At 45.4% G+C, this 23,528-nt stretch overlaps 1 protein-coding gene across 4 annotated transcripts in view; it reads left to right on the top strand.

Moving 5' to 3' along the window:
• The window catches only part of IDNK (IDNK gluconokinase), a 261,636-nt gene that overhangs the window by 61,017 nt on the left and 177,091 nt on the right, over nt 1-23,528 (top strand). The gene's annotated exons all lie outside the window — the stretch shown is intronic.

Below are 23,528 nucleotides of genomic sequence, written 5' to 3'. Positions count from 1 at the left end.
CTTATCACTGGATATGTCCTTTTCCCTTGTTACCATGTCTTGGTAAATCGTCTCTTAGGATTGCGTAGGGGCTGTCCTCTTTGCCCCACTTTTCAGTCTCCATGCTTTTTAGGGTTTCCTTCACTTTATGGGGACCCCCAACGACAGGCTCAGCCATCCATTTACCGCCAGGATCTTGGCTGCAGCCTTCCGGGTGGTCACGTGCTACCTTGTGTTTTTTCTGCTTTGCTGGTTCTCTGACATTCCTGTCTGCTTGCCGCAATGGCTCCTAACCCACTTTAGCATCTCCCTCTTCATCGGACCGCGTGTTCCTGTTGGGCAGTGCTGCTCACACTTCCCACAGCCCGCATCTCGTTTTGTTTAGCGGTACCAGTAGAGATCGCCCCTTTTATCGTCTCCATGCTTGGATCTACTTTTGCCGACTTTCTCTCCGAGCCTCAGTCCCTCTCGTGATTCCTCTCCGGAGCATCTGACAATCGAGTAAGTCCGTTGTCAGTCTTTATGCTCCTAACCAGTAAGCTCTGTGACTGAAGACTAGACTGTTCAGACAGATTCTTCTTAGTGAACCGTACGGCTCTGTGCCTCTTCCTTGTCACAGTTTCTTGCTTCAGATCTTCATTTTATTCATCCCTATTCTTCCTCGTATCAGTCCTTCCTACTTCTTCCATACTACAGCAATCTGTAGGATAGGAGGGGAGGGTAGGGTTGAGCAGAGTGGGGGTGAAGGACGGGTGGGCCAAGGTGGATACTGCGTTCTCCCACTATAGTCGCCACTGGTCCCATAGGGGTTTTTCCGTTCCATGAGATCCACCCACAGAATGCCATCCCCACAGGGACTATCTGGTAGCGGCCTCACCTCCTTGGAATCATAGGAACGGGCTTCTTCCATGGAAGCAGTGACGAAATCCTGGGATTCATCACAATGTCTACTTATGCATTTTACCCAGTGACTGTTCCATTTACTCCCCGCCACAACCTGGTCAGAATGTCCCTCAAGCTCCCATTGTAAGAAGCTCACAGCTTCCTGGCAAATCTAATGTCTTATCTATTGTACATTCTTTTGTGATAAAAAGAGCATTGTTCCTCCTGTAAATTAATAAATACTTCTTACACTTGCTTATTGATTTGCACCTGACACCTATCCCCATTGCCTTGCAAGTGAATTCAGTGTTACAGAGCTCCAGGTCTTTGTGGACAAAGTAGTCAGACAAGCCGACATGCTACTTGGAGCACAAGAACAAAATTCCTCTTTCCATAGGAATATATAACCAGTGAAGAACAATAAAAGCGAAATAAAAACACTTCAAAACGTAGATCAACCACACTTTAGCAACACCAAAAAATGCAAACATGGATATTTAAGAGCACTCAAACTGATGCAATTCTATTATTAAATCATTAAATCCATTTGGTAGGAGAGAGGCATGCCCAACTGGTAAAGAGGTCCTACGTAGTGCGACTCACCCTCCTCTCAAACCCACCATAAACCAGTAGAGCTCAGCAATGCGGCTGTATAAAACTAGAGAGTTCCCAGTTAATAGGCAGGTACTTGCGACAGGCAGGTACTTGCGACACGAAGATGATAAAAACAAAGTACCAGTTCCGACTAATAAAAGAAAAATGCTACAATGACCCATCAAGTCACTTCCACTGTTTAATTCAAGCCTCTCTGCTCTGTTCTCTTGAGCTCCTACTTCATTTGTGTACCCAGACACTCCAGCTGCAACAACCACAGCCCTGCTCTTGCTTCAATAGTACCCAGCGAAGTACCTGGCTGATTCCTGGTCGGGCCCTGATAACTGCTGCAGTTTGCACTAAGATGCCAAAGTGCTGACTCCCTTTGCTGCAACACAAGACAACACAGGACGGTAGAGGGCCAACAACGGGAACGCTAAAGAAATTGCAGGGATACCTTACTTGTGCTCCATCTGTAACACCATGGAAAAAGACGTTTCCCGCAGATCCCGTAGGTCCGGAAACCGATTATCCGTTTTTCTTTCCACAGGGTAACCTGGAGCAATCGAGGTAGCCTGCTACTGCAAACAGCCCTCAGCTTACAACAGCCACCATTGACACGCTGGGCTTTACCACTCCAGGGCCCTGCTTGAGATTTTGAAGCCAGGGGGTGTGGGGGCTGTGGGAAGTGGCTTCGGTGAGAACAAGACTTACACTACTCAACTCGCCCACCGCTCACAACAGCCGCCCTTGACACGCCGGGCTTCCCTTCATCTCAATGTGTTAATTGTTTTTCCCAGTAATTTAATTAAAATGGACTAGTGTTCCTGCTTCAGACCTGTTTTTAGCCTGAAAATAACAGTGTTCAATCCCAGTCTGATAGTTCAGATAGTTCATGTGGAAAGCCGAAAGATCTCTGAATAGACTGGTTGCAGGTTCCAGAACCAGTAAGATTGGCCAGCAGTTTAATGGGCCTCAGTACAAGTTTGCCGGTCCGCTAACAATGGTGCCGGTAAGCTACCGGCACCATTGTTACCGGACCGGCAAACTACGAGCCTGCAAGAGGGTGCCCTTCTGCCTGCCAGGTCTAAATGAATGGTGCCGGTGCATCCGTCCTCCCCATTCCCGTTGGGTCCAATGGGCCTCTCAAATGGGAATAGGGAGTCATTTTTACCAGCACCCGGCAATGGGGAATTACCGGGTCCGCCGGGGCTGTAATGCCTCGGTAATTCCCCATTGCTGGGTGCCGGTAAAAAAATAATTGGCATGGCTACCGCCAGAGTCATAATGAGGCCCAATGTCCTTTCTGCAGAGATCTATGAAGCCCGGTGAAAGAATAAACATAAACATGTAGGATACAAACCTCTGCCCTCAGGGAGAACGCATGCAGTTCTCATTAGTGGAACACTTAAACTTAAAACTTAAGAAGCAATGTTTTTTTTTTTATTGTGATTGTTTAAAAAAGAAAACCTTTAACAATTCAAATTGAGCATCAGACAGATTTGTGTCTCTTCTCATTCGTTGTTCCCCACTTACTGTCATGGTATCAATGGTGGACTGGCCTATAGAGAACTCTGGGGATTTCCCAGCTGGACCTCTGCACCCTAGGCCTCTTTTGTGTGGTAACCTATTTTTATTTCCAAATGTCCTCATAGGAAAAGGGTTGGACCTGCTGAAAATGTGCAATATGGGGCCACTTTGAACATTATTTCCAGGGCCTCTTTTGGTTCCCAGTCCACCCCTGCATGGTTTATATTTTCTTTCACTGCTGCTTCTCTCTCCGTCTCCTTGCCCTCCCGAGTGGTCTCCTCTCCATTCCATTCAGCTTCTATACTCTGTACCTTGCATTTGGTAACTTTTCCTTTCATGTAGACGTTTCTCCTCTATTCCATTCTGTCTGTTTTTTTCTGTCACATTGTCTTTCACTCTACCCATCACACCTGTGCAGTCTCTTTTTCCTCCATTCTATTAGGTCTATCTTATCTCTCTCATGGTGTCTTGATTTCCATCTCTCTCAAACTCTCATCAACCTATTTTCTCTTTCCTCTCCCTCCCAGGGTCTTTTCCCTACCTTCCATGCAGTCTTCTCTCTCTCCTTCTTTCTTCTCACTCCCCCTTTGTTGTTGCCTCTTTTCTCTCCCATTCATTCGCTGGCCTCCATCTCTCACCTATGTTGTCCCTTTATGCAGTTATGTGTGTCTTCTCCCTTCCTCCCCTGCAGTCTCTTCTCTCCTCCTTCCTTGATGTCTCTCCTTTTAATGTTGGCTCATTTATGTCTTAACTGCTCTATTTCTTCTCACTTTCCCACCCATGCTGTTCTTCTCTCCCTCCAATACCTCCTGATTGGACTCTACCTTGTTCCCTTGCTAGCACATATCCCTCTCTTTCGTCCAGTCTCTCCCCTATCACACCACCCACCACACTATCTCTTTTCCTCTCCTGAATTATGTCCATGCCATCTCTTCTTCCTCTCCTTCATTTCTGTGTCCCTATTCGCGTTGGCCGGCTGTCTCCCATGCTGTACCTTCTTTTCCCTTTCCATTCTTCCTCTCATATTGCACTCTACTAGTCCCCATCTACTCTCGTTTCACCTCTTCCTTTCTCCTGCCAAACCTTTCCAAAGGGACAGTTAAGTGGTGCCTGCCTCTTTTTCCTTTCCCGCCCCTCACCTCTCATGAGAGGTGTTTGACAGCAGGGGTCTGCTTTGTTGGCCGGTGGGCGCCTTTCCTTTTGATAGGGAAATGACGAGAGACTAAAAGAAAATAGTATGCGAGGCAAGCACAGTTTTTTTGGGGAATACTCTTCTGAGTGAGCTCCTTGTCCATGCTTTCTGTCTTTGGTGTGTAAATATTTACTTGCAAGTGCAGGCAGCTTATTTTGAGTGCCTGTCACAATGCATTGCAGTTAGCATATGAGTCTGGTGAGTATTAACTAGGTCGCAACGCAAATACACCTTCCTTACAAACATTTGGAACCATGCAAGTTTAACTTTCACGGTCATGAACATGTGTATATGCATTTCGATTTGATTTTCTTTCTAATATATATGTTGTAAACTACAATATAATTACCATTTAAAACGTGTTTGATTCAACAGTGTAGTGCATTCTTATAGCACACGTGCTTTCATTGTGTTTGCATGTTAAAGAGCACTCTGGCTTGTTGCTTCTCATTCCTAGTTGGAAATCCATTCACAAAGATGTGGCTTTTAATGAATGGCAAGGGCTTCTGGCTGCGGCTCACAATCCTGAAAGTCAGCGCTATTGTCATGCCTAGGAGATTCGCACCTCATAAACGCTCCCGTGTACTTTGATTGCCCTCTTCTGTGGAGGAGGGGGGAAGCCTGGTGCAGCACTGAGTTGCAACAACCTTTCCCTTCTACCTTAAGCACTTTTACATGTCTCTTTGTCATCACAAAAAGAAATTGTTCTAATGAGTGGGGTATTTTATTTTTGACTAGGCTTCCCGTATTTCACAGAAATACTTACACAGACATATATTTCAACCTCTGTTGAGAACATACATTGTGCCTCATCACGAGTTGGGCAGTAACGCCGGCGCTATTACCGCCGGCGCTATTAGCCCTACCGCCAAACCCCTGGCACTATTAGCGCCGGATCACGGGTTTGGCGGAACAGTTAGTGCCCATTCCCCATTGGGCTCATTCGGGAATTCCTCATTCCCCATTGGGCCCAATGGGGAAAATGTGCGCTATTACCACCTGCGGATTTCCCGCCGGCGGTAATAGCGCCGAAAATCAGCAAATTTGCCGTGGATTTCCCCCCCAGCTCAGAGGTGGGGGGAAATCAGCCAAGGCCATGATCTGGCGGACCCTTAAATGTGGCGGTAATAGCCTCCGCTGCATTTAAGGGTTACCGCCAGACTCATGATGAGGCCTTTTGTGCCTAAGAAACACTTGTGTACAGGTGCGTTATAATTGCATATCATATCATACCATTAAATAGGGCTTTATGCTCTGAAGTCATCTGTAGCAAACGATAAAGTATATCATGAGTGAATAAACGATGCATGCATTGTGTTCATACAGGACATCTTTAGTATGACTGGAACAAGACATTTTTTAAAGCAATCAAGCTGTGAAGAATGTATTAAGTCGAAAGACAATTCTTTTTGCGAATTTACAGCATATATAATGCAAAGTACCCTAAAAAGAACAGTGATTCCCTCCTTTCCCTTTAAAACAACAATGGTGATCGTTCCTTATTTTTACTTTCCTCCCCGTAAAATATCCCTCATTTAAATACAGGCTGGTGGCCAAAGCAAATAATTACATGCTCCTGAAAAAAATGTCCTTCTTGACTATTCAAAAAAAGTTGGCCTTGGAACTTTTGGTCCACTCTGTCCTGGATTGCTTTCATGTGGAATTTATGGGCAAAAACAGTTTCTGCAGATCACCCTATTTCTTCAAAATGCATCTGATACATTTGTTTTGTGGGAGCACCATAGGAACATCGAACACCAGCTCACGGTACCGCGCAACAATAGGGCCAAGACAGGAGGTATAGGCTTCCCGTATCTCGCCCCTAAGCTATGGAACGCACTCCCTGTTGCCCTCAGAGCTGAAACGTCTCTCCATGCCTTCCGCAAAAACCTCAAAACTGCCCTCTTCAATTAATTGTTTGTTTGTTTGTTTATTTATTTGTTAATGCGCGCCAAACCCATGGGTAGCCGGGCGCAACAGTTTGCATGAAGACTTAAGCTTGTTACAATATTTGGCAAGAGTATATACAACACAGAGGCAAAAAGGAGCAAATATATGTGAGACTATATATATGCATATAAAACTCAACGGCACAAAGCAAATATCTACAAGAATATATACAAACATATTCCCAGAAGCAGGGCATGTCTTGTGGTGTCCAGGCAATGGGTAGGTCGTGGCTAGGTAGGAAGCTAGGTGTAAATTATGTGTCATTGGCGCGCAGCCAGTTGATTATCTTGTGCCTGAATTTTGGGTATGGTTATTCCGTTCTGAGGTCAAGTGGTAAGTTGTTCCAGCAGTGAGCAGCTTTGACAGTAAAGCTATTTCCTCCCGCGGTGGAACGTTTAAACCTTGGAATCTCTAGTTTGGAGGTGTAGACAGATCTCGTGGGTCACGTGGAGGTTTTCCTGTTGATTATTTCCATGAGATATGGGGGGGCTAGTTTGTTTAGACATTTGGATGTAAGGGAGGCTGTTTTGAGTAGGATTCTGTCTGTTATTTTTAACCAGTTAATCTCTTTCCTGGAGTTAGTAATGTGCTCTCTGTAGGGGATGTTTAGTGCTGCTCTTAGGGCGTTGTTCTGTAATCTTTGAAGTTTATCAGTGATATATTTATTAGTTCCAGAGTACAGGGCATTACAGTAATATAGCCTAGACATGATGAGGGCGTTGGCTAATGTAATGCAGCTGGCACTAGAAAGGTAGGGTCTAGCTGCACGGATGAGTTTGCAGGTGTAGGTAGTGGAAGAGGCGAGGGAGTTAACCTGTTTCTTGAAAGTGAGGGAGGAGTCCAGATAGAATCCAAGGGTTTTAACCACAGACATCACCTTGATAGGGTTGTTATCAATGCTGAAGGATGTGTAGCTTGGGCATAGTTTTTGGATATTGGCTTCAGAGCCTAAGATTAGTAGTTCTGTTTTATCGTCATTCAGGCAGAGGCCGTGTGCGGCCATCCATGCCTGAATGAGCGTGTATATTTTGTTCACCAAGGCTGAGTCTGTCTCGTAGTCACCCGAAAGGGGTATGAGGATCTGGGTGTCATCTGCGTAGTTCGTGTAGATGACACCCAATCTGTCCTACTTGTCAAACAAAGACTTGGTTATAAGATATTATACATAGTGGGGGAGACACAGGATCCTTGTGGGACACCGCAGGTTATTTTGATAGGGTCAGCTGAGTTGGTAGTGGAGAAGACTCGCATGGTGCGATTAGCTAAGAAGGATTGGACCCAGGCTATAGCATCTCCGGTGAAGTTGGCGGCGGATTTGAGGTGGTTGCATAAGACTGCATGGTCCACCAAGTCAAACGCAGCCGACAAGTCCAGTAGGAGGAGCAAGGCTGTTTTCCTGTTATCCTTAAGTTCCTCAATTTGTGTCTTGAGGTCTAGCAGAGCTGTTTCCGTGCCATGGAGAGGACAGAAGCCAGATTGCCGGGAGCCAAGCAGGTGGTTAGCCTCCAGGTAGTCCTGGATTTGTATGTAGGCAGCTCTGTCTAGGATTCTTAGTAGAAAAGGCACTGTGGTGATAGGTCTGTAGTTGGTGGGGATAGTGGGGTCCAGAGTTTGTTTTTTCAATAATGGGAGGACCCATGATTCTTTGAGGTTGGTGGGTACCGTGTTGGATTTAAAGGAAGAGTTCATGAGCTTGGAAATGAAGGGAGCTAGATCCCTAGCTGTGTCCTTTATTAATTGTGCTGGGCAGGAGTCGCCCTTACAATTTGAAGGTTTGAGGGAGAGTATTATTTGTTCTGTGTCAATTATGGAGATAGATTTGAATCTAAATGGAGCCGTGGTCTTATTCTCCTGGGATTGGGGTATTTGTTGGTCCGGAGGTGGAAGTATGGCCTTTTTTTTAGCAATTTTACATTGAAGCAAGGAAATTTTATTAGCAAGGGCGTTTTGTGTGTTTGTGCACCAAGCTTTGTTTTTAGGGGCATTGTCTATTGTTTGAATAGGAGTTTCCAGCTCTCGGAGGATGGTGAAGAGCTCTTTAGTATTGGAGTTGGCTTTTGCGATCCTGTCATTAAAGGTGTTCTTCTTGGTTTTGATAATTTCTTTTTTGTAAGATTTGGCAAATTCGGTTAGGTTGTTTTTGTTATTTTCAGTGGGAGAGTGGCGCCAGATGGATTGGAGCTTTCTTTTTTGTAGTCTTAGCGATTTGAGGTGGGGTGTAAACCAGGCGTTTAAATGGGCTTCCTGTTTAGCTTTACGTAGTTTGGCTGGAGCAACTGCATCTAATGCTTTGGTCATAGCATCATTGAAGGTATTTACCAGTGTATCTGGGTTGTTACTTTCCAATCTAGATATGGCTGGAAGGAGGAGTGGGATAATGTTTTCAGCAGTTATGTCCTTCTTACTTCTGGTCGGGAGAGGGGGAACCATGTTGTTGATTTTGGGGCTAAGGAGGTCCAAAGTGGCGGAGAACGTTATTAGATAATGATCTGTCCATGTTTGTGGAGCAATATCGGTGATACTGATGTTGCAGTTCAGTTCCGATACCCAATCAAGGGTCGTTCCTTTGATGTGGGTAGGGGAGAGGACTTTTTTGATCAAGGCCGTGGTCCTTGAGCAAGGCTGCAACTGACTCTGCATGTTTATTGTCAGTTTCGTTGAAGCCGAGGTTAAAGTCTCCCAGTAGTAGGGTTTGGGTATGGTCTTTAGTGTTATTGGTTATAAGGCTGGTTAAATCGTCTTCAAAGGTGCCTAGAGGCCCTGGGGGTCTATATATTAAGTCGATTGAGAGCGTGCGGTTATTAGAGAGGGGCATTTTGGCTGTAAGTACTTCACAGGATGAGTAGGCGATTGATGTGGCAAGTCTAATGGGATGTGTAGATTTTTAGATGATGGCTAGTCCGCCGCCTCTGTTATTAGGCCTGTCAGCTCTGAGAATTTGGTATTTATCGGGCACTGCTAGCATTAATGTTGGTCCTGCAGCCTCGTGGAGCCAGGTCTCAGTTATGGTCAATAGGTCCAAGTTGTCATTGTTTAGGATGTCCGCAATTTCTGTGGCATGGGCCACCATTGATCTCGCATTGATGAGAGATCCTAGTAGTGTTAGAGAGCTATTAGGTTTACTGGTTTGACAGGTTTTAAGTGCTAGGGTGTCCAAAGTTGTGCAAGTTATGGTAGGGGTTTGATCACCGGTTTGATTGGATTGTTTGGGTGAGCAGTGCAGGTTTTTTGGTTGGGTAGTAGTTTGTCTGTTGGCGTTATTCTGGTGGTTTCCTACCGGTTCATAGATGCTAGGTAGTCTGGCCCTGAGTCTCAGGTTTCTGTCCTTGGGAGGGCTAGTTTTAAGAGTGAAGGCCATTATACTGGATATAGCGGTAAATAGTATTAGGGTCAGAGTAGCTTTCGTGAGGCAGGTGGGGGACATATTCTTAACTATGCCAGAGGATACTTCAGTGATATGCCTGAATCGTTGATGTCTGGGAGGTATAATGAACTAACATTTAGTACCTTTACATTTTAGAGATGCAATGAAGATATTTACGCAAACTTGACATCTAGATTCGACTTTAGCACAAAGACCTAACACACTAGTGACTGGCTGGAAATCAGCAATTAGAACATTTTAGTACATTTAGGTTATGGAGATGCAGTGAGGATATTCAAGTAAACTGACATCTAGGGCCTCATTACACGGATGGCGGTAAGGATTTACCGTTACCGGTATTTTACCGGTACCGGTAAAACCTTACCGCCTTACTTTGAGGTCCCTTTGCGGGTTGGGGAATTTAAGGCCTGCTTTTTGCAGGCGTTAAAAACCAACCCGCAAAGGGACCCAGGGAGCTAATTACGGTACCGCAATTTGCGGTACCGTAATTGGCGCCTTCCCCATTCCCATTATGCCCTATGGGGCAAAAATGGGAATGGGGAAGGGCAATGGTGGAAGGGGGAATTACCGCCCCGCCAACCTTGGAATGGGGCGGTAATTCCCCTTTCCGCCAAGGCGGTGCCGGTATTTTACCGGCATGAACCATGGCGCTAATAGCGCCATGGTTCTCTGCCATCCGTGTAATGAGGCCCCTAGATTTGACTTTAGTGCAAGGATCTAAGACAGTAATGACTGCAGGGTACAGGAAGGTCTACTACACTGGTGGCAGTGAGAGGACAGTTGCTGAACCCTTTTCTGCATTCAGTGCACTGATGAGGTTTCTCACCTGTGTTTGTTATTTTGTGGCTAATGAGATATCCCTCCATACTGTACCTTGTCCTGCATTCAGGGCACAAAGAAAGATTCTCATCCACAAGTATTTTCTGGTGACAAACAAGACCTCCGAAAGGATCCTACCGAAGGTTTATGCAGTTTCAGTGCGTGGATACCATGTGTATTCACAGAGGATTTATGCAATCCTCTAAACTACCTTTATATGCAGACTATATATAACATGCCAATTGTGGCACATGCCACATGTGCTACAATTGCTCAGTCTCACGCACCTACTATCTGTATACTCTTCTAATTCGTATACTATCTATTCATAGTCTGCTTTTGGTATCTTTTAACGCAACTAAGCTTTAATTTTCCACTGTAACAAGCGCCTCGATGCCTCTGGGCTGCTGTCTGTATTGTTGTATGTAACCAAGTTTTAAGCACCCACTGTAACAAGCGCCACGATGGCCAAGGGCTGCTGTGCGCTCTACAAATGTGAATAAATAAATAAATGAACATTTGGTATACATAATAACAAACTGCATACTTAGTGGGTCTGGTTAGGTAACCACATTTCAGACCTCACAGCTCACATACTTTTGGTGGGTGCCACCCGCCAAGGAATCAGTTCACTCATCCGCCATGCCCCAAACCTGCCCATACACTTCAATGGGCCCTCCACCACCAAGAAAGAAATCTTCTGTGTTCACCCGCCATGGGGACAGAAAAGATTAAGAGCTATACATCATTTGGGGTGAGTTGAAATAACTTCTATATTTAATGAGCCCATACTGCTCATCTTTGTTAATAAAAATGAATCATTTACACAATTTAAAGCGAGGCAAATCCCAAACCTCGTAGGTATTCTCAAGTGTAGCGCAGGCAACCTATAGCATAGATGTTTGTTTTATGTAAAAGAAAGAAGTGAGCATCATTCTCTAACACAATGGCAGGTACACAAGTACTGTTCTGGACCCCTGCCTCAGGCAATGGCAACATGTTGCTTAGTAGGAAGGACTTTCCTCCCCAATCCTATTTATATGGGCCTTGGACTACACTCTGCTATTTCACACTTAGTGACTGTACCAGTGATGTATATTGTAAACAAATGCTACCATCTGTAAATAATGCCAGAAGGTAGAAAGATGCTGTTTCAAAGAGATTTAACACAAAGGGCAATCCCTTTAGGGGACCGAAAGCGTGATGCTTATCTTATATGAATGACGTATCTCTTTTCTCTAATCTATATAGTCTGATTCATGTTTTGCTGCCCGCTTTCATGAGGTAAACCTGACAAAAATCATGCTTACATTACTTTGGGTGGTGCACCAAATGCATTTTATTTTACTTATAGTGCTGCAGTGACAACTGGAATTTAAATCAATATTAAAATACTTTCAAGTTACCAAAAGTCTGTCTAAAAAATTATTTTCAAAAGAATGAAATGTATTTTTAGTTTCTTCTGCCAACATTAGACATTGAAATAATTTTGAAATATTAAACCATGGCAGACAACTGGCCTTGTGCCACGTCTAATACCTTTTAGTCCTCTGAGCTGTTTGGCCAAAAGAACTTTGCATTGTGGGCCTTGTAGTTCCAGTTTTTCAAATCATATGTATGGCCCTGCGATTACGAGCAAGCAGGAGGTGTATTTGAAAGGTGACTGGAACTAGAAGAGTTGTCACAGATGATATGGAGGCACCATGTTATAGAATCCACGTAAAAGTAATAAAAACTGGGACACATTAAAAACAATGTTATCAGGAAAGAATGCAGGTGGATAAACAGTCCTCGCCAAAACCCATACTCGATACCAACATGATTACAGATTTCTCAGAGACAATGGGGGTTATTGTGAGTTTGGAGGCAGCCATGGTGCTATTAGCACCATGGCTGCCTCCAAACTCGGGTCCGGGTAGGTGGAATGGGGACTTACCGGGACATTCCGACCTATGCGGACCCGTTAAGTCCCTATGCCGAATACCATTCCCCATTCCCATTCGAGCCCCTATAGGGCTCAATGGGAATGGGGAAGGCGCTAATAACGGGCCCGCAAGTAGTGGGCCCGTTATTTGCTCCCTGGTCCCCTAACGGGACCCGCTATGGATGTCTGGTCTGACCATACATATTCAGCGGGTCCCGTTAGGGAACCTCGGAATAGGGCGGTAAGGGGTTACCGGCGCTGGCATCCTTACCACCTGCCTCGGAATGACCCCCAATGACTGAATGAGAACATTGCAGAAAAATTAAAAGACCAATCAACCCTTCTGGCAATGTTGCACGCAAAAATGGTCTTTGTCGAAGGGTTTATCTCAGCACTTCATGGGAACATGGATAAGCACAAAGAAAACACCACTACATTCGCGAAGACCATTTTGGATCCTATGATAAAGGATAAAGAAAAAAGAAGACTATGGCCCTCATTCCGAGATTGGTGGTAGTCATGGCGCTATTTGCGCCATGACTGCCACCAATAATGGTTCCGGCACCGGTATAGTTCAATGGGGATTTACCGGTGTAGTCCGACTTTTGCGGGACCGGTAAGTCTCCATTGAAAATGCCATTCCCCATTCCCATTTGAGCCCCATAGGGTTCAATGGGAATGGGGAGGCGCAAATAACGAGCTCGCGAATGGCAAGCCTGTTATTTGCGCCCTGGTCCCTTAACGGGTCCTGTCCACAACGGCTCGTCAGACCAGCCGTTACTGGAGGGACCCGCTAAGGGACCTTGTAGTAGGGCGGTAAGGGATTACCGGCACCAGTCTCCTTACCGGTGCCCGGTATGCCTTACCGCCCTCCTTGGAATGACCCCCTATGTCACAGAACAATCAAAATGGTCCTCCTTTGAACCTTGGTTCAACAGAGCATACGGAATGCTCAACATTAAATGGGGACCTCCTTGGGAATACTAACATCCCCATTAATTTAGACATACAGACCATTATTATAGTGGAAGATACGCATGAATTGGAGCTTTCATCTTGCCCAAAGGATCTCAATAGCGCGATTCCGAAAACTAAACCATGCCAACAAAGCAATGACTCCTCGGTTGTACTAGGTCTCAAGCATGTACCCCAGACAGCTAACTGGTTGCAGGGCAATCTGACTCCAGGAACCATCAATATACCTCGAACCCATAATATCATTATATCCAGTAATACATATGCAAGGAAACCATTGGGGCCTGACAAAACTGGAAACCTATTTAACAAACTTCCGCCTACTTCGGCTTTCCCAGGAACTTTGCAAATTACATCATCATCTGCAAACAGCCAAATTGCTATCAAGGAGACTCACGAGAAGGGCAAAGTCCCAACGATGAAAAAAGTCCCCGGGAACAATAAGCAATTAAAGCAAGTAAATTTTGCCATGAAACCAGTGGCTGAAACTAAGAAGACAGTGCAAGGCAATAAAGAACATCAGGGAACCAATTGTTACGCTTACCTGGTATCCACTGGGACGCCACCCAGCCGGGTTACTCGCTGGTATGCTTCTCAGCTTTGCCCTGATGTGGTCTGCGGCGAAGGTTCTGCCTGAAAATTCAGGAGGACTGTGTTCAAGACTGACCGACTGGGGTAAGTATCCTCCCTCCAACCCCGTATGCTTTCAGTCCCTCTGGCACCCTCTCCTCACATTGTGGTAGAATTAGGCGTACTCTCCGTTCTGCCTTCTCTGCAGGGGCGCGTTGTCTTTCATGGGCGAGTGCGGTCCAGTCACTTCACTGACGCCGGCCCGTTTGATATTGTTCAGGTAGGTCTTATTGCTGTTCTTTAGTTTTGTTGCTATCCTGCATGCCTTTCTTTGTTTAAAATGTCTCTTTTTTCTCCCTTAGGTATGCAGAGCTTCAGCGCGGCGAACTGGCTTGGTTGAGCCCCGCTGGTAAATGATGGCGCATTAAGAGCGCTATGATGCGGTAAGTAAGCGCTATGCGCAGCGCTGCGAAGTCTTGCCTTTGCTAACCTGTGTTTTCCTTCCTTGTAGGTCACAGTGTTCTTCAGCGCAAGTGGAATGTCTGGAGTGGTGCCAGCCGAGAGGCGACCAGCCAGGTAAGCCTTTTGAGCAGTTTGTAATTTGTAAATGTCTCTACTGCTTTCTTTAATGTTGCCTCTATCTTCCTCTTTCAGGTCGTTCTGTCCGGGAGGCGTGCAGATTCGAGGAAGCTGTTCTCAGAAGCTGCGAGTGGTTAAAGATGAAGACTGCAGGTAAGATGCTGCTGCTAATGATGTTCCTTTTGTCTCCTTGCAGGTTCTGCTTCTCCGAGGTTCGAGGGAATAGCTGGACACGGTGAGCGTCGCGTTGCAAGCTGCAAAGTAACACGAAGCATGTTCTGCAGTCAGGGTGTGGTTTATATAGCCCAGGTAAAGTAGTACCAGGGAAAGTAGTTCCAGGCCTGCAACACCCAAAACACTAGACCGCATATCTTGGTTCTTATGGAACCAAGCTATGTGGATGCCTCCATGTTGGCTGACAATACAATAAAGTAGTTCCCAAGCACATTGTTGGTCATGGTGTATGAGCCTGGCGCCATAGGCGTCAGGACTGGCCCCATGAAGACTTTTGAAGAGGATGCCAGGCTCTACAGGCCCGAGTCCTGACTCCACCCGGCCAATGGGTTTGGCAGAGGGGGTTTTGGGCGAGGGTCGTGACACCAATATTGTGCTCCCCAAACAAACGGGCCATTCTTTCGACGGCTAAGCCACCAAGGAAACCTGATGAGAAGTCCCATATAAATGATGATACAGATAGTGACTCAGAGAGCACTTTGTCGAATTCAGAGGAGAACAGCCATTTAGGGCAGTAGAACAAAATTCAACCAAAAGATTATACAAGTGACATAGAGGACTTGATGAACCTTTCTACATACTCCCATGATTGGGACAAAGTCCTATTGGACCAAAACTCATTGGAAGACCACCTGAAAGCTCTGAAAACAGACACTATTATTAATGCTTCAATCAGCTGTACACCCGATGAAGCGGACTCCCAGGACATGGTTGATGAAATGGAGGGTTCGTCGGACTATGAGGACCCAGAAGAAAGGTCATCACCACAGAGCTCAACTCCAACTCCTCGAGCCAGGACAAGGGTCGTGTCCAGGGTTCATAGGAGAAGGTCACGTCAGGAAGAGGAGTATACCAGCCCATTAAGACAGTTTAAGACACTAGAAGAAAGAAGCAGGGCTGTAAACAAGCAGGCCAGCTGGTCTGACAAACAATGTGAACCAAGGGTCTATTCACAAAATAAACCAAACAAAGTTAAGAGATCATTTGAACAAAGAGAAAATGATGTGATTTACATGCAGCTGGAGAGAAACATGTACATTCAAGATAATCTCATCCTGAATAAGGCAAATATCCTAAGGCTCTTCCTCAGCATTAGATCACTCTCTAACATAAAATCTAAGGATAAGTTCCTAGTAGAGTTTCCGGAGAAATTAAGGAAGGATATGGTGGTAATTCACCTCGCCACAATGAAAATTAAGCAGTTGTTGATGCAGGAAACTGGTCAATTGAGATCCATGGGGTTCTCATTAAAAATACTATCAAACCTAAAATCTGGAAGTAACAATGAAGAAGATAATACAGCACACACCCCGGCAAAACCTCACAAATGTAGCCATAGTAAATCCATCATGACAGGATCAAGACGAATTCAGCGCACTCAAACTAAAAGAGGTCAATGGGGTGAAGATGGGCCTTTGCAATCCTCCAAATATAAAGTCGTGATAGACAACTCAAACCAGCCTATGGCCAAACTGAGGGGAGAAAATACATGACGAAGGATGATGAAAATTGGGACTGGCTGGCGGAGGCCCTATTCTCGAAGTCATAATGCCGAAAACCAGGCAGGGAAACCTCTAAGCCCTATGTCACACTGGGCTGTTGGAACATGCCAGGTTTTAAACACCTGCTAGGGGAGGGGAGTTTGCAATTTAAAGATTTCAATGTTATTTGCCTCCACGAGACATGGCTATGTAACCTACCTCTCCTTGAGGGGTTTGCTGTTTTTTTTTAAAACCCGGCAATAAAAGGAGCGATGGGTAGACCCATGGCTGGCCTCCTAACTCTTGTCAAAAATGGCAGATGGCTCAGGGTGATATGGGCAAGGAACATCTCCCCCCTAATTCAAGCTGTTCTCTTGGAAAGCAGACGTTCCAATGCTGTCAATGAAGGGTCAATCCTGCTCTGTAACCTGTACTGGAACACCAAGGCAACAACAGCAAAGCATTTTATTGAACAGGCTATAGAAGAGATTGACAATGCAAGAATCCTCATGCCAAATGTGGACATCATAATAGGCTGCAACTTAAATATTCATTGCTTCAACAAAGCATTGACCCTCATAGACTGTATTTCAACCAATATGAATGATGCAGAATTAAGAGGCCTGCTGTGGAGAAAGGAACTCCTATTAAAAAAACATCTCAATCTTAAATGGAGCAGTTACAGGTGATGGTCCACCAAACCCTACGTGTAATAGAGGGAGGGATACCCAAATATTGGACTACTTCTTCTCTCAAGCAGTTTACAGGAAAAGATAAAGGACATCTGTGTTATAAAAACTGATTGGAGTGATCACATCGTAAAGCTGTAAATCACATTTGAAGTTATGAAGGAGCCAGAGATGGTTATGAACAGCTTTGAAATTCAACCTGGGAGAAACAGGCTGAGGCTGTCCCGCGATAATGTTATTGCTCTGACAAAAATCTGAGTGATTCAGAGAAAGTAGCTGACCTAAATTACACTGAATATCTGTCTGTATACACAGAAAAGCCAGCTCTGAGCAGGAAGAACATTTTTTGCTTCAACCACAAATTTTACTGAGCAGTTAGCCTATGGAAAAAGGAATTAAATCGCCTGATAAGAGCTAATTAAAAATATCTCTTATGGGAATCTCATGAGGCTGTTAAGAAACTTAAGTCTGCGTACCAAAACTGGTTGAAAGACCACAGATATACCCTAAACCAACATGACGCTGAGCATATGCTAAAGCTTATTGCAAGTAAAAACTCCAGCAAGATGTGGCAAATTTTCAACTCGATGTATGCCCCACAGCAGAGTTCTTTGACTAACTCGATTACAGCGAGAGACTGGATAGAGCACTATACAACTCTCTTCTCCAACATGAGAGGGCACCAAGGATAAAAACCAAAGACAGGCACACACTGTTGGCAATTTGGAACTGAACATGATGACATCCTGGTATTGATTAAAATCTCCAGCAACTGTAGAGTGTCTGGCCCAGATGGCCTGACCAATCTGGCCCTTAAAAAAACCCTGAGGAAAGGGCAGCGTTCATCTATGATTTGCTAACTTTAGTGAAACTGAGGAGGAAAAAACTGACCTACTTTGCCTTGATGTCCGGCATATTACCTACAATCCCCTGCTTGAGTTCCACAATGTCATTCTTAATCCATCTCATGAGGTCATCAAGAATGAAGAGTGAGGTATTTAGAGAGTGCTAAAGCTGGGAGATACTGTCCAGTACTGGAATCAGTTTCCTGTCTAGGACCTCTCCTAGGGTTTTGAAATCGCTGGATGCTGAATCCAGACTATCCTCCCCACATGAATGCAATAAACCACTTTTCTCGATATCCACCTGTGTAAAGACTGTACTGCCAGCCCTACCATGTGCCATAGCAGGTAATGGCAGATCTGGCAGCAATTGTGCATGTGTCGGGCTGGTTACTATCCAATTAATTATGCCTGGGGCCCCCTCGTGCTTACCAGAGTTGTGTCTCGGGGGGGCTGCCAGTTGGCCCTCCAGGACACCTGTGTGATCTGAGACTTCTTTGATGGCCCTTTCAGTATTGTGGATGCGCTCCTCTATTTTCCCTGCCACCTGTTTTAAGTATTCATTTAGGGTAGGTTGTTGGGCAATAGTAACTCCCCAAACTTTGACACCTTTAGACCCATTTGGTCCCTGATTGCATTTTTGAGTGCTTTTTCTCCAAGCAGTCGGTCTCTGGTCTTACGCTTGGCTATAGGGACTAACAGTGAAGTGGTCAACCAATTGGTGGCATTTTACAATGAACACCCAAATATACCAGATCATACAACCATGTGCAAATGAGCAGTTTGTGGAATATATGCATATGTGAAACATATGCTAAAATGTACAGCAGAGCTACAAATCTGAACAAATAGGCACTAGCAAAAGCCATTGGACAGCTATGAACTGTGAGATTAAAAATATACTTAAAATCTGCAACGACAGGCCAAAGTGACAGTGCAAATTTGAGATAAAATACAAGCCAAGAAATCCTGGGAACAAATTCTTATAGTTCGCACTGGCGAAAAATTCTGATTCCATTAACATAAGTTCATTTGAGTCCAGTTAAAATAATATTCAATATCAATATTAGTAGAAAATAAAAGAATACAAAAGAGACTAAGCACTCCCAGTGAGAGTTCAGGGGAGTAGGCAAGCAAGCATGAGCGACCAGGTCATTCCCGACGGACTTAGTCCGTCTCCCTCCCCGGGCCATTTGTTAAATCGGGAAAGAGATTTCCTTGAGTTCCCAGGCAGTGTGGGTGTCCAACCCATGAAGTAATAACAGGAGGGTTAAAAGGCGTCAAGCAACTGAATAATGTTCCTCACAGATATTTCCCTTGCTTTTACATTGCCCCCAATTTGTCCATTCCTTGCTGCTACCAGGCAGGGCGGCCAATGGCTGGTGAAAAAGCTCTCTTGGGTCCTGGACTTAGTCCCTTGCTGCGTTAATATATACAGGAGGGTAAGTGGCGAAAAGAACGATAGTCTGATAGTCTGCACCGGTATGGATTGTGGGGCTGTGATCATAGATAATGCGACTCACAGCAGCTCTCCCAGCCCTCCTTCATTACATTTTCTTTTTTGTCCCCCAGAATCTTGGTGTCATCTTTGACTCCACACTTTCCTTCTCTGCAAACTTCTCTGACGTCTCTAAAAAGTCTAACTTCTTACTGCACCTCCTTAGAGGTACTCTGCCTTTCCTCTCCTTCCCTCAGAATCTCACTATCTCCCAAGCTCTTGTTCTCTCTAGGTTGGACTACTGTAACAGCCTCTTTCTAAATCTATCTGCCTCCACTCTTCGCCCTTTACAACTAATTGCAAGCAGGACTGCAAGATTTGTCCTTGGCCTCAAGCCCTGGGATCGTATCTCTCCAGGACTGAAATCCCTTAATTGGCTCCCAGTGGATGCAAGGATTACATTTAAAACCCTCTGCATTGTCCACAAGGCTTTCTGGGGCCTGGTCCAAAATACCTTCAACTATCCCTCCGCAAATACCTCTCCTCTCAAGCCCTTCACTCCTCTACTTCTAACTCCCTCAGGGTCAGTCATTTCTCAAAGAAACAAGCTGGTGGCAGATCTCTGTCTTCAGATGGGGCCTCCCTTTGGAACAGCCTCCCAGCCACCCTGAAACTTGAGGAGAACAATCTCAAGACCTTCGTCTTCGCTTCAGCCTTTGCCCCTCTTCTCCCTGCTGATCTGTTTTCTCCTTCGGCACTGTGCACTTGGCCACCCTCTGTCCTTTGGGACCAGGCACCTGCTCACCCTGCCGCCCTCCAGCACTGCCTCAGCGCCACCCCTTGCACTGGGATTCTGTATCTGTACCCATACAGTCCCCCACTCTTCTTCTGCACTTATAAGGTGTACACTATCTGACTAATCTTGCACTTTCCACTTGCTGGCTGCACTACCACTTTTCACTGCCTTTATTTATTTACTGCACTTATTATTTATTCTGTTCTCTCCTCTGTTCAGCACTTTCCACTTCTCCCCTGCCACGCACTTTTTCCATGCACTTGCATGTTTTTAATGTCACTGGGTCTACTGAGATCGTTGTTTATTTTGTCCTTCCTTGTTCCCCGCCCTTTGCTTGGTCGCGCTCTGAAACACTTGTGTATGAGCACGATATAAATAAACTATCATATCAGCAGCCAGCCTCTATTACTGCATGGTGCCGGTAGCAACAAGATGTGACTGTGCTGCCGAGCCCGGGGTGCAGCTTGCAGGGTAATACAAATAGAATGCTGAGCGCGGAAAACTGAGAGGGCTTACTTATCTTCTGCTCTTTGCTCCTTACGGTGAGCTCCTTTTGTGGGTCTGATGGCAGTTTAGCTTTGTAATGAACAGCTCAAGGAATATTGCACAGGGTTTGCCGAAAGTAGCAAGTGGATGCCCCGAATCTCCCCCAAATCCAACAGACCACAAGAGACCACTTTCCTCCCCACTTCCCGCGCTGCGCTCCTGTGCCAGAATGGTGATTATATTGCAGTGCAGCAGGTAGGGAACAGCTGGCTCCACCTAACGGCCACAACAATGGAAACATTCTCTGTTCAGAAGGGACTGGGAAGGAGCCACAAGAGACCACTTGCCTCCCCACTTCCCACGTCCAAGGAATGCCAGTCCAGACAGCGTCTTTCGCCGTAAGCTCCCAAGAGACTTGGGTCTTCTACCACGCTCCCTCAGAATGCTCCTTTTTGCTTTTCTTTGGCAATACTTCTAATTGACCAGCTTCCCCTCTCTCATTGATTTCCTCTTTCTCTTTCTCCTTTGCTTCAAGATCTCAGTTTCCTCTACCCCTTGTGTTCCCCTCCTTCTTTCCCACTCCACCACCCCCCAAAACACTCTCATACTTCCCTCTCTCTCTATTTGCCACCATTGTAAACCTAACTTTGTTCATTGCGTCCTAAATGTGTCCTCATATCTGTTTCTCTTTATTTGTGTCACTGTCGTTTTGCTCTGTTTATGCCTATATGTTGTGGCTCCACTCTCTCTATATTTTTTGACAGACGTTCTCTGTGGCCCTACTGCCTTATTTTCTTGTATATGTGCCCCTCTGCGGTTGTTTGCAACTAGAACTGTCCCACTCGATAAAGAGACGTCTCGCCAAGGTCTCCCATGCTACCCCAACAAAAAAAAGAAAATGGAAGCTCCTGGACTGCGGGTGGCCAGCGCCATGCGGCTCTTTGTTTCTTGAGTGGCAGGCTTTCTGCTTCAGGCCTCCTAAAAAAAAAAAACAGGGGGTTCCACTAGTGTAAGCAGTGACCCTAAATAAGAAAGAATAGGAATAACAAATAATTGGTCTTTCTGGAATGCTATTCAATCATTTCTAGAATCATTAAAGGTTTATTTCAGGCACACTTCAGGGGGTGAGTCGCTGATTTAGTCTGTTGTTAAACGCCTCAAATTCATAATGCATACAAAGGGCCTCATTACGAGTTTGGAGGTAGCCATGGTGCCGTTAGCACCATGGCTGCCTCCAAACGGGGCTCCATTACCGGGTTCCTTCAATGAGGAATAACCGGGTCATTCCAACATTGGAGGACCCGGTAATTCCTCCTTGAAGGAACCTTTCCCCATTCCCCATTCCCATTTGAGCCCCCATAGGCTTCAATTGGAATGGGGAGGGATTTAATAACGGCACATTACGAATGGCCCGTTATTACCTCCCTCTTCCCCTCGCAGGACCTGGAAAAGACGTCTGGTTTTACCAGACGTCTGGTCCGGGTCCCGCAAAGGGAACCTCATAATCGGCACTCCGGTAATGAAGGGTGCCGGTCCCGTACCGGCACCCTTCATTACGGGAGCGCCACCCTTGTAATGAGGCCCAAAAACTTCCAAAAAGCATTTGGAGTACAATAAGCATTCATTTCAGACTATGGGCCTCATTACGACTTTGGAGGTAGCCATGGCGCTATTAGCGCCATGGCTGCCTCCAAAATCGTGTCCGGGTCCAGGGTTCCCTGAATGGGGAATTACCGGGCCATTCCGAGTGTGGAAGGCTAGGTATTTCCTCCTTCAGGGAACCCGGGCCCGGTCCTTCCCCATTCCCATTCGAGCCCCCATAGGGCTCAATGGGAATGGGGAGGGAGCTAACAACGGGCCCGTCAATTACGGGCCCATTGTTAGCTCCCTGGTGCCCTTGCGGGACCCGCTATGGATGTCTGGAAAAACCAGACGTCCACAGCGGGTCCCACGAGGTGACCTCGTAATAGTGCGGAGTGGGTTTAACGACGCCGGCACCATTACCGGCGCCGTTAAACCCATTCCGCACTTCTCGTAATGGGGCTCTATATATTTAGCTTTTTATATATTTTGCTTTTCGCAAGTTGAAGTTATAGCATGTTTTTTTTCTTGCCTGTTATGATCATCACAAGACATTCCATCTCGGTGTCCTCAGTCCCTTGACAAAATCCTTGTGCCTAAATACTTGTGTACAGTGTAGAAATGTTTGACCACAGCACATAAATGGGCCCTTGATTTAATTGTGCCACAATTAATGCTTTGTTGCAATATGTCTATCCTGTCTCCATGGAATGCTGTTTAGGATGTTTGTTTGCATGGATGAGGTAACGTGTGCCCAGAGTACGAGATGCTGTGTCAGTGCTCTGCTTTCCCTGTACTTCTCTAAATTCTTTTATGCACAGTTAAGTACCCTGCCAATTAAATGTATTTTGCCAACCTCTGAAGTCTGAAAAGTAGATCCATGCAGGCTTGACATGTGGCCAACTTTGCACCAGATGTGCAGATGAACTGGCCTGCTTTTAAATCTCAGTTACCAGTTTAATGGTATCCACTACCGAGTGTAATTTGCTTTCTGACTTTGAGAACATTCAGACATGTAATTGCTCATGTTACTATAGCTGTTAAATAGCTATTGCCAGTAAAATAGCTCAGTGGGTTGAGCACTCGCTGCTGCAATGTGTGTGTTATCTGCTGGTTCGAATCCTGGCAAGGCCAACTCAGCCTTTCATCCTCTGGAGGTTGATAAATGAGTGCCAACACAGGTCGGGTGACAGTGCATGTATATTTGTTATATATAAAGTGCTTAAGCATAAGTACTATATAATACATCAATATCATTTGGCCTTGGGCATCTGCCTTTATAGTAATTTGGTAATATAGGCCTATGGTGATCCATTCTTGTATGAAATGTATATCACATTACAGTGAAATAGTAACCAGTTTGCATAGTTTACCCCTGGAATTTTGGTGAAATGACACCCCTGACTCTATACCTCGCTAGTTTTAATGCTATGTGTATCTCTCTCTCGTTTCATTCACTTTGCCTCATTTTATTCTCTCTGCATATGCTCTTTGTCACACTCCTTGCCCTGTATCTTGCACTCTTTCTCCACCTATTTCCAGTACTTTCCACCCTCTAGTTTTCATTGCCTCCTCCCGTTCATTTCATCTTCCCGTTTTTAT

This window comes from Ambystoma mexicanum, chromosome 6p, assembly GCF_040938575.1.
Source record: "Ambystoma mexicanum isolate Mex_15411 chromosome 6p, UKY_AmexF1_1, whole genome shotgun sequence".
Taxonomy (NCBI): domain Eukaryota; kingdom Metazoa; phylum Chordata; class Amphibia; order Caudata; family Ambystomatidae; genus Ambystoma; species Ambystoma mexicanum.
Note: the sequence above shows the minus strand (reverse complement) of the source record. Positions and strands in the feature narration are given on the sequence as shown.